The sequence below is a fragment of the Egretta garzetta genome, unplaced genomic scaffold (genome assembly GCF_000687185.1).
Source record: "Egretta garzetta isolate BGI_Z169 unplaced genomic scaffold, ASM68718v1 scaffold612, whole genome shotgun sequence".
NCBI classification, from domain to species: Eukaryota; Metazoa; Chordata; class Aves; order Pelecaniformes; family Ardeidae; genus Egretta; species Egretta garzetta.
Genome location: NW_009259030.1, coordinates 290,619 through 304,144, shown reverse-complemented (window position 1 = coordinate 304,144; position 13,526 = coordinate 290,619). Strand labels below are relative to the sequence as shown.

Here is a 13,526-nt window from a genome sequence, read left to right as displayed (position 1 = left end):
TGTTATGGAAAATATGGCGAAAATATGGCGAAAATATGGCTAAAAAAAAAAGGGTGTAACCCTCAGCATTTCTTTAACTATTCTGCAATCAGATCCAGGTGGTTCTAGTATTAAACCACCCTGCCCTGCTTAATACTTTGGCTACTACAAAAAAAAATAAACCCCAAAACCAAAACACCCAATCTACAACCCTGTCATCTAAGCCATTCCACTTATGTTGCACCTACAGGATAATTAAGAAGCGGGTGCAAGGCATTCTGCCTTATTCATAGAGTCTGTCCCTGCTTTCTCTAGCCACCTTCCTGGCGTATGTACCAAGTGCCCCCTGAGAGGATGTTAAAAACCCAAGCACTGCTCAAAGTAGTAAGCTGAAATTTTGGTACAAGATCTTCTGGTTTAAGACTGTCTAAGCAGAAGCATGCTCAACTTTAGACATTGGTGGGTAGGGCAATATAAACATCCACATACTGATTCTCCTCCTCTGCAGTGCCAGAGTACATCAGAATGTAACTGTGCCGAAGCAACAGGAATAACATTACTGTAAAAATAACCTCGAAAAGACAAAAAGCCCTGGGTAACTCTCAGCTGTGGAGTCTCAGGGTGGTCATACAGGTTGATGAAAAGAAGCAACTCCATCCCAGATGCCACCAACTTCTTGCCAACACAGCATGAGGTGAAAATATGACACCACACCATTAGATAAAACTTTACTTAAAGTGGGTACTTCAACAATTTCCTTAGCCATGAAAAAGACATTCCTTAACGAGCATCAAAACTCCATCAGTCAACCTCAATATTGAAGAGAAAGAGCCTTTCCTTTAGATATGAACTCAGTCCTCAGCAGAGAGAAGAGGCTGGCTCCACTGAAAACACATGAAGGGCTGCCATTGCCCACACTGATTCTGCAATGTCAATCAGGTGTCAATCAGCAGGACATCATTAGCTGCACACATACATCTCTCCATATACTCCTCCTCTTTTAGGGTTGCTGGCATTTGGCCATGAATTGCTACTTGGTTGAAAGGTTGGCTGAGCTGTTAATTTGGTTTGTAACTTTGAGCATTTGATGATGTAGTCAAGGGAAAGCACTCAGGCAGTTCATCAGGTAAGGATTTACCAGGACGATAGGGGGTGTGAAAGCCACCCTCAAGTTAGCACCATCCAGGACAACGACCTTGCACCCATGAATTAATTCACGTGGCTGTCTAGTGGCACAGCCCCTGGTCTACGTTCTTCTAATCGTAAAGACAGTAAATTCATTCACAGAAGCCTACTTTAAAATGCTCCAGACATAAAGTGCTAAAGAGACCCTGTGCGTCTTAATTTGGTAAAGTTCTGGTGGGTTGGAGCTAATTGCAAGGGTCGGTGAGGCTGGTGAGAAGTCGCTGGGCAGGGCGGGAGGGTGTGGGGCTGGGAGGCAGGAGGGAGCTGGCAAGGGAGCTGTTGAGTCACCCTCAGCAGGGAGGGTTCCTGCGGGCACTGCTACAGGCTCGCACCACCGGTGATGGAGCGCGTGCACGGGGAGCAAACAGACCCCGTCCCTACCTACAGAAGGTTGTGTCAGGCACAAAGTTTTCCACTACTTAAGCTGATGGGGATGCCAGCTTCGGTGAAAAACACAAACACGCAGTCAGAAAAAAATCATTACCCTACTCTAAACTTGGCAGAGCACAGCCGTTAACTTTTACATGAGCTAACAAAAGAAACATCCTAACATTACCGTCATGAAAATGTAGCGCGCACACAGAAGTAACTTCAATATGTTTAATTTGGATTCAAGTTACTTGCATAAAACTGTGCATAAAAAACATTGCAAAGTCCAAAGCCAAATGCTTTCCTTTCAGCCGAGCTCATAGCAATGGATTTACAGTGAAAGCAGCTTTTAAAAATGCCATCTAGCCCTTTCACGGAATCGAACTTTTTCATAAATGAAAATTAAAATCACTTCCAAATTACACCCTTTCCAGTATTTCCAGTTGATTGTGGACACACACACCCACAATAAAACCCAAAGATAATCAGTTTCCCATGTGTCAGAGAATGAGCTACTTTTCTTAAAGACGACAAACATTTTTTTCCTAAATACCAGTGAATAAAAACTGTTTGAGACCATAAGCCATTAACAGAAAACATATGCAGGCTTCAAAATTATAGATTCAATTCATCTTCAAAATGAATGCAAGACACCGTTCCGCAGTTACAGGTCCCCACTAAAGGTCTCGCTCTTTATCTTGTGATGTTCTTTGCGATGCCTACGTTGCACTCAGTAGTGCAAGGTGCTGCACTGCCCGTCCTGCCTCATGAATTTGGTTCTGATACTTTATACATGTATGTGCTTAATAGCAACTACATGCCAAGTCCCACGGCAGCCAGGGGATATTCGAGCAGACACTCACCTCCTTGTGCTGCATCGGGGTTGTGGGTTGTTCACTGGGACACTCTTGCCTGCAAAGTCAATGTGACCACTCACACGTGTAATTTTATTTAAATACATAGCAATTGTGCTGAATCAGTGCTTCACTGAAGCTGCTGGCAATAGCCCAGGACATCTCCGAGGAGGAGGAAAAGTCAGGACTTGCTGGTTTAAGAAGCAGGGCAGGCTGGTAGCCTTTGCAGGCACTACCTGAGAAGCAGCGAGAGCTCTGTGCATTCCTGAAAGATTTCAGGGCATTATTTTCCCTTGGGACCAGTCACAAAAAACAGTGGGACTTCCTAAGTTTCCCCACACAGCTTCTTTTATCCTAAAATGCTAGTGTCTGTAGTGACTGGAAGGGCTGCAAGAAGGTGCTGCCCTGCAAGGGAAGCTGCGCTTGGAGGGCGGAGGAGACGTGCTGAGGGAGGCATCCAGGCTGCTACCTGTTTTTGAAGGCACAAAACATGTTTATACAATGACATATTTGCAACAGCCAGTGTCGTTTGGGACACTGGTCTTACTAAAACTTTGCCCTTCCCAGGCCCTGTCCTTGGAGCACCAGGAGGAGGACGGACCCATTTGCCAGCATCACCACAGGTAACGCTGGGAGTGGGGCAAGGCAATGACTTCAGCTCTATTTATGCCCCTGGTACAAATGTCTGGCCAGCTCAGGCCCTCAGCTCTTCATATTTCTCCTGTTAATCATTTGGCAACTTTTAAAGCCCTGTCTGGAAGGTGTTTACTTCTGTGCAACCCTAGAAAAACAGAGCTAGGCAGAACAATCTTTTCATTGGAGACCTTGATTTTTCTACATTTTGTTTTGATCACAAGAGAAACCAAAGTACAGGACATTTTTCTGCAGAATGCAAAGTTCCAGAATCTCTATCTGGAATTAACTATAACACTTTTTAATATTTCCAAGAAAAACAAAATATTTTGTTTCAAAATACTATCACTTCACATGCCCTTCTGTAACACCAAAGCATCATTTCTAGAATGGTGTTTTTAAAACAAATATTTAAAAGTTACATAAAATTTATGTTTTTCTGTAGAAAAAAGCGATTTTTAGTTGAAGTCTGAAACTGCACTGATAAAAAAAGAAATGCAGTGAAGGACTTTAGACCAGTTCTAATAAAGGCAATGAGGTATACATGATTGATAACATGAATAGACTTCAAGTCCAGAGAAGAATTATAATAAAAAAGAATAATTACACACTCTTACACATATAAACTTTTTTTTTTTTTTTTTAAATGGCTGGCAGCCAACTACAACCAGAACTAAAAGAGTTTGGTAGCCTAACTACCAGATAAGATTTTAAGAGTCCTTGGCGTGAGCGCATTACATTTGCTGCATGCTTTCAGAACAGTCATCAGGCTGAGGAAAAACGAAATATCACCCCTTCCAAGCAGAGGCACGGACCTTGCAGCTCCTTGCTGAAGGTGACGTGGCCACATCCTCCACCTGCCGAAATGGCCTAATGGTTATGAGTCTTAATGAGCCGCTCTCCTTCTTTGCATAATATCAAGGCAAATCAGTGTTAACATCTGACATGTTTCACCGGGCTGCTCCTGCAGCTTGAGCTAACAGATACAGATGTTAGAGGAAGGCACTGCAATCCCAAACTTAGTGAAGCCAATGGGAATTCTGCCACTGCCTTCAAAGCTGAGGTCTCTATCGATAAAGCTGAGGGATTTATGAGCAAAAACCTTAATGACTTTCAAGGGAAACAATGTTCTTTTGAAATCTTCAGCTTTTCTCAGAATATACTCAGAATATATTGTTAAAACCTTACCACCTTCCACGCAAAGGATGGTAGGTGCCAACTTCTGTCTATAGGTAGCAAAAAGGAAAAGTTTTTCGTTGTGTGCTGTGTGTGTGTCAGTGTGTTCCTGTGTTCCCCTACTCCCCTAGCTACTGATATACAGGGGATTTTTCTTCCTTCAAACTGTGACAATAAAATGATTACCCCGCCACAGTTTAGCATAATGGTTCAGAAATGCTCGTGGCATATTGCAGAGTTAAAGTGGAAATTATTAGGTAGCTCTTCTTTGTTATAATAATGATCACTCCACAAATAAAAGCTCTTCTCCCAAAGGTACTGCAAGGCACAAAATGCTAATTCTGAAGATTATGTGTGCGCTTTTATTAAATATTACTATGCCCTGTCTGTTTGAGGGCTTCACTGCTCTGATTGTTTTATGAGTGCCATGTTAATGTCAGCCCCATCTTGCTAGCAGCAGGCACACATTTTAGCTTTTGTATGAGAGTTGATCAAAGGCCGCGTGCTGAGGGAATTGCTGAGAAAACACGGACAAGCGATAAAAATCTAACAGATTAATTGGTTTAAATTTCATTTCAGGGCGTTGAACTTTGGCTCAGGACACTCGTACTACACTACCAGTCAGAGCCCAATTACCGCATTTCCAATTTGCCTCTGAACAATGCTTGGAAGGGAGAATAATAACGGTACTAATAATACTAATAACAATAACAATAATAACAAAACAACAGCAATAATGTCTCCTCATAGCTTCTTGTCCATGTTTAACAACTAACTTTGCATGCAGGCAATTGCACTAGGAAATCCCTCTCCCCCACGCCACCATCCATCGGCCTCCTGAGCGTTTCTATCTGTCTCACGCAGCGCCTGAAGACAGCAGAAATAGCAGACGCCCTCAGGAGCATCGAACATCTGAATTTACAGAATCAATGAGCTACCGATTGAAGCCCCTCACAAACACACACTGGGCATCCCATGTTCTTAATTAGGGACCTGGCGTTTATAAACAGAGCTAGCATTTTATGTGCCAGCAGAAATGATCTATTCCATTGATAGAAAACAGAGGCCGGGGGAAAAAAACATATTTACCACAAAGTTTATGGGTGGCCTTGGAATAAGGGTTAATTGAGCTTAGAGGTAAATGTTCACCGAGGTGAATTAGTGGGATGCACAGCTATCAGCAGGGCTCTGGGACTGCTCTTATTTAGCTTCTGAAATGTATTTGCTCTATGATTAATATCCAGTTTGTGCTGGTGACTGTAAGAACGACCTCGCCTGCAGTTTTTATCATAAAGTGTGGTTTCATCCTCCATTATTCCACAGATGAGGCTCTGAAGACAGTTGCTGCATCGCAACAGGAGTTTAAATGATGGGGTATGTACTTTTATTTTTCTTCTCTTTAAGAGTATTGTGACAGACAAGGAGAGTTGCATAAAGGCAGTTAAAACTGGGAATTCAGAGGAACAGGGAATTGGTGTCTCATCTTAGAGGAAATACTGAAAACATCCAAAGTTTAATTTAATTTTCCCTCTTTTCTTGGGTAAAACCTAATTCCAGGCTAAATACGTAAATGAGCCACAGATTAACCCACAGTTTATAGTTCTGATCCTGCAACCTGTTAAACGCTTTCGCCAAACTGCTCTTTTTCAGAATATCAAGACAAATCTGTTTTAAGCACTCAAAACCATGACTTACTGAAGTTGTGATTCAGCAAACCACTTAAGTAAGTGCTTAAAAACCCAGCCGAAGAAGTTGCACAATAAGGAACTAGATTTTTTTAAGACAGTTGGGCAGTGCTCTGTGCAAAGCTGCCAAGAGCTTTGTCATGTATAAGGAACTGGGGTTTCCCATGTCAAAAACCTCTTGGGTTACGCGTAGACCACCCTGTGCAGTGCAGAGCTCACCCAACCTGACACAAGAACCAGCAGCAGCAGAGCCGACGCACTAATGCCAATACGCGGAGTTCAGGAACTGAGGTGCTATGGCTACTCAGTGCTGCAGAAAGTCAAATGCAGCAGCGACCCAGTGCTAACTCTGGGATTTCTACTGCATTCTTCTATCATCTGGTGGAGATCTTCCCTCAGGTACCTCATAGCTATTGAAATCACAGAGGGTTTGTGACTCTGAGCAAGGCAGTGCCCAGGAACGATCTGAGCTTAAATTCCTTACCCATGGCACTCTGGGATGCTCAAGGCCTTTTTGATCAATATTTTTAGTTTGGCAAGGCATGTTTCTCCTCAAAAGGGGAGGAAAACATTATTTCTTCTCTTCTCAAATTATAGCTTTACATAGGTGCTATACAGGGGGGAAGGCTTATTCCATTCATCATTGTTTATTGTGGATTTTCCACATTAAGCACTTTAACAGATCAATTTTATCCTGTGGGGAGCAGAGTTTTTTTCAGAACTGAAAATTATCATTTTTCCAACACTTGCCAGTTTGCGAGAATGAACCAAATATTTTGGGAGGGGTCGAGTTGGGCCTGGTTTTTTGGGGGGTTTGGTTTGGGTTTTTTTCAAAAATAATATTCTCATTCCTGAGAAGCAGGGGTTGTCATCATCTGCTCTCCTACCTTGAGCATGCTGAAAGGCTGAACCCTAAAACGTTTGTGTGCCCAGGTAGTGGTACCATCCCAGTCTAGTGGAGGGTATAGTCACACGCCCTGGAGCTCTACCCAGCACAAGCGACTGTAGTTTACCAAACCAGCCTGGATGGGAAAAGCCCGCAGGAGCAGCCCAAAGGGTTAGTCATTGGCGCTGCAAGGAAAGGGAATGTGGCAGAGCTTCTACATATTGTACTGGAGCATTAAAACTTCACTCTTAAGCTAAACAATGCGTTTGCTGTTTATCTTAGCAAAGCGATGATCTTCCTGCTTTCCTTTTTCATATCGCAGCCTGCTCGCTCTCCCCTATTCTCTCCTGACAATAAGCAGCTGCTGCGCAGGAAACAGGGCAACAGAGGTTTCCCTCTCGAGGAGATAACTCCCACAGCTTTATGAAACACAGGCACGAGGATGTGATGCCCTGCTCCCCCTTCCCAGCTCGCTCCTTTACAGCCTCTTGATATTTGGGACTCACCATTTGCAAGCTTTAAAGATTACAACACCCTGCCAAAAATGGCAACCTCCTTCTGGTTCTTCATGACGTCTGCACCGGGTGAAATCACCAAACCAAAAATATACACGCCATGCAATCCCTCCAGGCTGGGGGAAGGGAGGGAAGGTTGCGTTTGTTTCTGTTCGCAAGTAGTGAAATTAAATGTATTGGCTGTGATTTTCTGCCTAACATTTCGGATGCTCAGTTCCCATTAATGGGAATTGAAAAATGTAAATTACCTGGGATAATATTCCACCTACAATCAATACTTGAGCCAGTGTTTCTCTTTTATCCTTGCTGATGCCTCAGCTAGCAAAGTTACATTTCATGGAGTCCTCTGTGTTTCTCTTTCCTTAATGATTTCCAAAGCTCCCGGTTGTTGATCACTGCCTGAAAAATGATTGCATGGGAAAAGGAGGCAATCCTGAATAATGAGAGATGCGTTACAGAAAAATCTGCTGTGTATTCTATTTAAAACATTTCTATAAAAATGATAATTTCATTATCTCCATATGATTGCAAGAAATGCATTTTCATTCATTCTTTTAAGCCCTTTCACATCACAGAGGAAGTACTAGGGTTTTTTCTTTGGTTGTTTTTTTTTTTTTTTTACTGTAGGAGGTATCTCTTACTTTCCAAAAATTAATAAAACAGTAAGAGTCCTTAGCATCTCACTGCAAGTCAGTAAGACTTGACCTCTAGAAGAGAACTCTGTCATGTTTGTTTGGAAAATAATAAATTCCCCAAGAAAAATGCAGTGTTGCAAAAACACTTAAAATTTTGGTTAAATTCAATATATAGGTTCAGCCAAAACATGATTATATATGTATAAAAATAATACATATATTATTATTCTTTAAAAATATATATGCACCCTCTCTACAAATATATTTTTTTAATATATATATTTCAAGAAGCTTAACAATTTTATTGTGCATTTTTTTTGACACACTATTCTGATTTTTTATTTCAAGCAGATCTTAAGCTGTAATTTTTGCATCCATTATTTTTGCCCCAAAGTTGGAAGACTCATTTTGAGTCAGCCATGAGGAACCTGTTGTGGGCAGCCTCAGCCAAACATAGGACTCTGCCTAAACCAGTGCAGCTGCTCAGCTCCGGCACGGACACTGTCTCTGTTACCTCAGGCAGCTTGGTTCCATGGGGCAGATATACACAGTGGATCCGGAGAAGAAACAGCACATCCAGGAATGTCACACAGGGCTGACCAAATATCGGCAGCGCTTCCAGTTCCACAACTGGGGACAAGTTTGCTCAGACCCAAGCACCAAACCAGTGACTGCTGCAGCATGCTCCCCTCCCTCGGGGATGCACAGGCACATTTTGACCCCAAGCAAGATAAATGCTTTACTATGAGCCCCCAAATTATTGCACCTCAATTTCTTCACTCCTTCCTCCATCCTGTGGGGTCACTCGCAAAGGTGCAGGAACCGTGCTCCTAATAGATGGGAAGCCAAAGGCATGCAGGGGGCTAAGGTGTGATATACGCACAGGACTGCACCGTTTTATCCGAACGTGGACTTCAAAAGCTTTGTTAGTACCTCTATGCCTCCCCCGTTTCAATTTCAATGTCTTCCTACCGATTTAATTTCTGCTGATGAAGTTACAGAGCCCAGCTAAGCCAATATGACTATTTTAAAAACAATGAGCATGTCCAGAAAGGAGACTGCATCTGTTTAAGTGCACTAAAGTTTTAAAATAGTTGCACTGATGCAATTTCTGGGTGAGGATGAAGGCAACCTTGCAAATGGAAGCCCAAAATGTGTAATATAAGTCAGCCCTAAAAGTTTGTCAAAACAAACATTGCTGCATAGCTCACATACATCAAAACCTATTTAATTTAACTGATTGGTCCTTCAGTGCTGCTAACTGAGGTCCTGAACCAGCAAAGCATTTTATGGGATGGAGCCAGTCATTTGCTTAATGTTAACCCTCTGGTTTACTGCTTTGCTGAATCCCAACCTAACAGAAGGGCAGGTGGGTGCTGTTTCTAAATTCATGTTTTGTTTCACCGTCACCCTGGTCTCATTTTCTCTCTTTTATTTTCCATCAGTACCTTAACAAAACTGTAAATCTCTCACAGCAAATCTCTATAGAGTCAGAACACAGGACTAGATAAAAGCTTCTGAGCCACAGCATCCCATCCCTGCAAGGCGTAAAAAGCTCAGCATCCTGAGCACAACAGCAGCGAGTCTTGCTGTTCGATGTACACTGGTACGGTATGGCCACCCTGGCAAGGTCTAGTCCATGATACACAGAAACCATTCTAGATGAGATACAGAGTTCAGTCTAAATCTAAATTCTCACTCCCCCAAGCTAAATATTAGTATCAATTAAACTTCTACGGAATCTTTCACTATTACAAAGAAAAAAATAGAACTCCACCCCCCCAAAATCAGTTGAACCCCCCCACCATATTATATAGCACAAAAATCAGAAATTCACCTGAGATGGATTCTACAGCAAACAAAGAATTTTTTTCATACTGATAAAAACCAAGGGCCCCAACTAACATTATTTTTTAGCTGAAGTCTCTTTGTTCAGCAGAATTGAGAAAGTCTGCCCACAACAGAGAGCTCACAGTAATCGTCTTTCAGAAACAGAACAACCCGCATAGAAACACAAAGCAGTTGTGGCGGGGACGGGGAGCGCCTGTAATCCAGTTTCTTCAAGGGAAATTCAAGTACCCTAAGAGTTCTTATTCCTCGTCTGATTTCTCTCACAAATCACAGGCTGCTCTCTAATGCAATTTTCTGGAGTCTGAGAATCATAAAGTCAAATATGAACAAGTCTAGTGGAAAATCTGTGACGCTAATCTTGGCCTACGTTGTATTTTTAACAGGCACTGAATTTGTGCGTCGGATTATCCAGATGGCCATACAGGAATCATCCTGATAGGATTAAACCTTTGTGCTGAACTCTGCTCCATCTGTTCGCGGAGGTTTGCCTATCGCTATCGGAATACGAATGCTCAGCCTATGTCTAGCACCACAACTGAAAGTGCCTGTTTACCACACACACACACACGTATATGTGCACACACATATCCCTGAGCACTTGATTAGTAATGTGAGATGAAGTTAGCCTGAAGTTTACCACTAAAGAAACATATTGGTTTTATTATTCGTTTGAAGAACAAAGTATGCAATATCTAAATTCAAACAAAAAAGCATTTTTGTTGTTGTTCTGGGACTTGTTCAATTCATTAAACCATAATACTGCCATAAATTTATAGATGAAGGCATGACTAAACATAAAGCAGCAAGGCTCTTCATCTTTGAAATCTATTAGTGTATGAGAATGTATGACACAATCGCGCTTTGAAGATAACATGGTTAAATATTCCAGATTAAAAAGCAGCCAACAACAAAACACATGCGTGCACATAGCGTTGGTAGCTGTTATTTGCTGCTCGATCCAGTCACAGGCCAAGAACAAAAAAGTAATAATCAGTCCCAGTAAAAGGAAAGCTTATTCCCATTAATGTTGCTTTCTGCTTTTATTATCTATTAATGACAGTCTTTTGCATTCATTGCTGCAGCCTGCCAGATGCAGCAAAGATCCATATTCATCATGTGCAAAAACTGTGCTCAGTCTGTCTCCGTGACAGGTTATGCAGAGCTGCCAATGGAGAGACCAAGGTCCGATGGATGGCCTCGGCTTTCCAGGCCCTGGGCCAAGGGAAAAGGTAGGGAATCTGGCTCTTCGGTAATAAAAGCATCCCAGCGATCAGAAGGTTTAACTAAATTGCTGTCCTGGCCAGAAATACACTACAAAGTAATGACTACCTGGGATGGGAAGGGTGGATAAGAAAAATAAACAAAATAATTCTATTATTATTATTATTGATGTTTGATTCAGGAATGCAATCTAATACTCCGCTCATGTTTGTGATGGCAGTGGGACAGCGATGGAGGTGACGTAACCTGAACTGCATTTCAAGCAGAAGCCCTGATTGCATTGCAAAGACTGAGACCCCCTTGTCTCGCCTGTGCGGTGTCTTTCAGACTGTTTCCTCCTCTGTTCTTTGTGCGCTCTGAAGCACACACACACCCCCAGCCATTTAGGTTTTACTCACAAAAACACAAGCATAAAAATATATTTATAGTTCATAGTATCTGTCCAGCAATGACACCACATAAAACCAGCATGCTGAAAAATCTGAGGAGTGAATACTTTGGACTCAAGCCTACAAATGCTTAGAGAAGTTGTTCTTTCAATGTGTCTGATAAAGTCATGCTATGTTTTTATTTATTTATTTAGGGCCATATTCAGACCACCTACCTAAGGCATTGCAGCATGTAAAAAGTCAGACTCCAGCTCTGGCCGAGTGAGTCAGTCAGCCTAAATTAGGATCCTCTTCCCGCTGTACAATGAGCAGAGATGGACAGACACCTTTGGAAGCCTGGAGACCTGGGAGTTCCGTGCTGGCAGCCGAAAGTACCAAGGGACCTTGGCAAGACGCTATCATAGGTACAAAGCAGCCAGAAGCAACCCCATAAAAAATATTTGGCAGCTGATATTGAGCAGGCACCTGACTCTGGGCTTTCCATCAGGGACCTCTGCTCAGCCTCAGGGCTGAACGAGGAGGCAGCACTCGCCATCACCTCCAAGGTCGCAATCCCAGGAAGGGGATGATTTTCCCCAAAGGGCCCCTAACCAGACTTGCTTTACTTTTCAGTGCCTCAGAGAGCCAAACCTGGTCAGAAATGGTTTTTTCCCCTCTCTTCATCTCCTCCAAGAGCCAAGGAAGTTGAGCGATGGTCTCACCTGAACGTACTGCGGCAAAGCGCCGTGACCTCAAACCCCAACCCTCAAACTAAAGTTGCAGCTGGAAAGACGAGCAGCGCTGCGGTCGAGCCTGCAACTTACCTCTGAGCACTGGCCTTCCCTCTCGGCAAGGGTCAGGTAACACCAAACCTATGAAATCCGTATGCAAGCCTGGGTTTTCAGTGAACAGCAACGTGAGCTATCTGTTCAGCCTGCAAGAGCAGGGGAGATCTAGCACGTCTGCTGCCATTTCACAACCTAAAAGGGACTCTTGCGGGAAACAGAATTTGCTGTTTCATGGGAGAGATACAGAACCTCTGACAGAGTTGCTCCAAAACCATAATGATATGGTATTAACCAACCATAATTAATTTTCAATTTCCTCATGCTCCCACTGCTAACAGACACTTCAACAGTAGTACAGTAAAAAGCACACAGGTTCCTGCAGCATTTGAGATCAGATTTTTGGAAGCACCCAGCTATCCAGTGGTTCCAGTAAGCACCTAATGGAATTGTCAAAGTACCTGATAGACAGGCATAGAAATTCTGTAGCCAGAGTTTTTAAAATCCCCCTAAACACCTACCTGCAGCCTTAGGCACTTTGGTGCTTTGAGAGTTTGGCTTTAGGTCCAAGAATTTCCAAAAAAGATTGCTTTTGGGTGACCATTTGCTGACAAAAATGGATCAGAAGTTCAGAAAGTTCTAAACATTCACTTCATGAAGGACAACATCTTGTTAAGCATGGCCCTTGTACCTTAACTCGCAAGTCTAAATGTTTGAACTACTTTTGAGAAATAAATTTAAACTGCTAAATTTCAGACAAGTTTTTCATAAAACTCTATTCTTGATCTTTTTAATAAACTTCCTAACCCTGTTCACTTTGCTCAATGAGGTCATAAACCAGCACTGCTTATATTGCAGTCACTTTCACGCTAAAGATTTGGTTGGTCACAAAGAGAACTATAAATTCATGGAATGAAGGTGGGAAGCAGAAAGGACTAATTGTGGCACACAAAGCTTTCTGGTTATGCTCAGCAAACAGTTTGGGCTAAGATTTTAAGAAACACTTTATGAAGTTGTACTACTGGCTTTAATGAAAGCACACTTTCTGCAATGCCATGCACTCCTGGAAATCTCGTATTCTGGACTGGGGCCAAACACAAAGCCTGTCTCCATTCCAATATTAATTATTAGTAGTTTATTTTTATTCTTTACTACTAACATTAATAATTTTCAGATGGCAACCCAAATTAGAATAACCACTCCAAACATCCCACCCCGGTGGGTTCCATTTTCTGCATCAGTTTCCTGGTTTATGCTATTAACTCATTTCCTCGGATGTGGACGAGCTTTGTCAAATCCTCATTTTGCTGGGAAAACACTTGGCAGGCACCCCGCAATGGACAGTAAGAGAGAGACTGGAATGCTCACGCCAGTCTTCTCTCAG

General features: G+C 42.5%; 1 protein-coding gene across 1 annotated transcript in view; it reads right to left on the bottom strand.

Moving 5' to 3' along the window:
- Positions 1–13,526, bottom strand: part of EBF1 (EBF transcription factor 1) — a 266,754-nt gene that overhangs the window by 68,065 nt on the left and 185,163 nt on the right. The gene's annotated exons all lie outside the window — the stretch shown is intronic.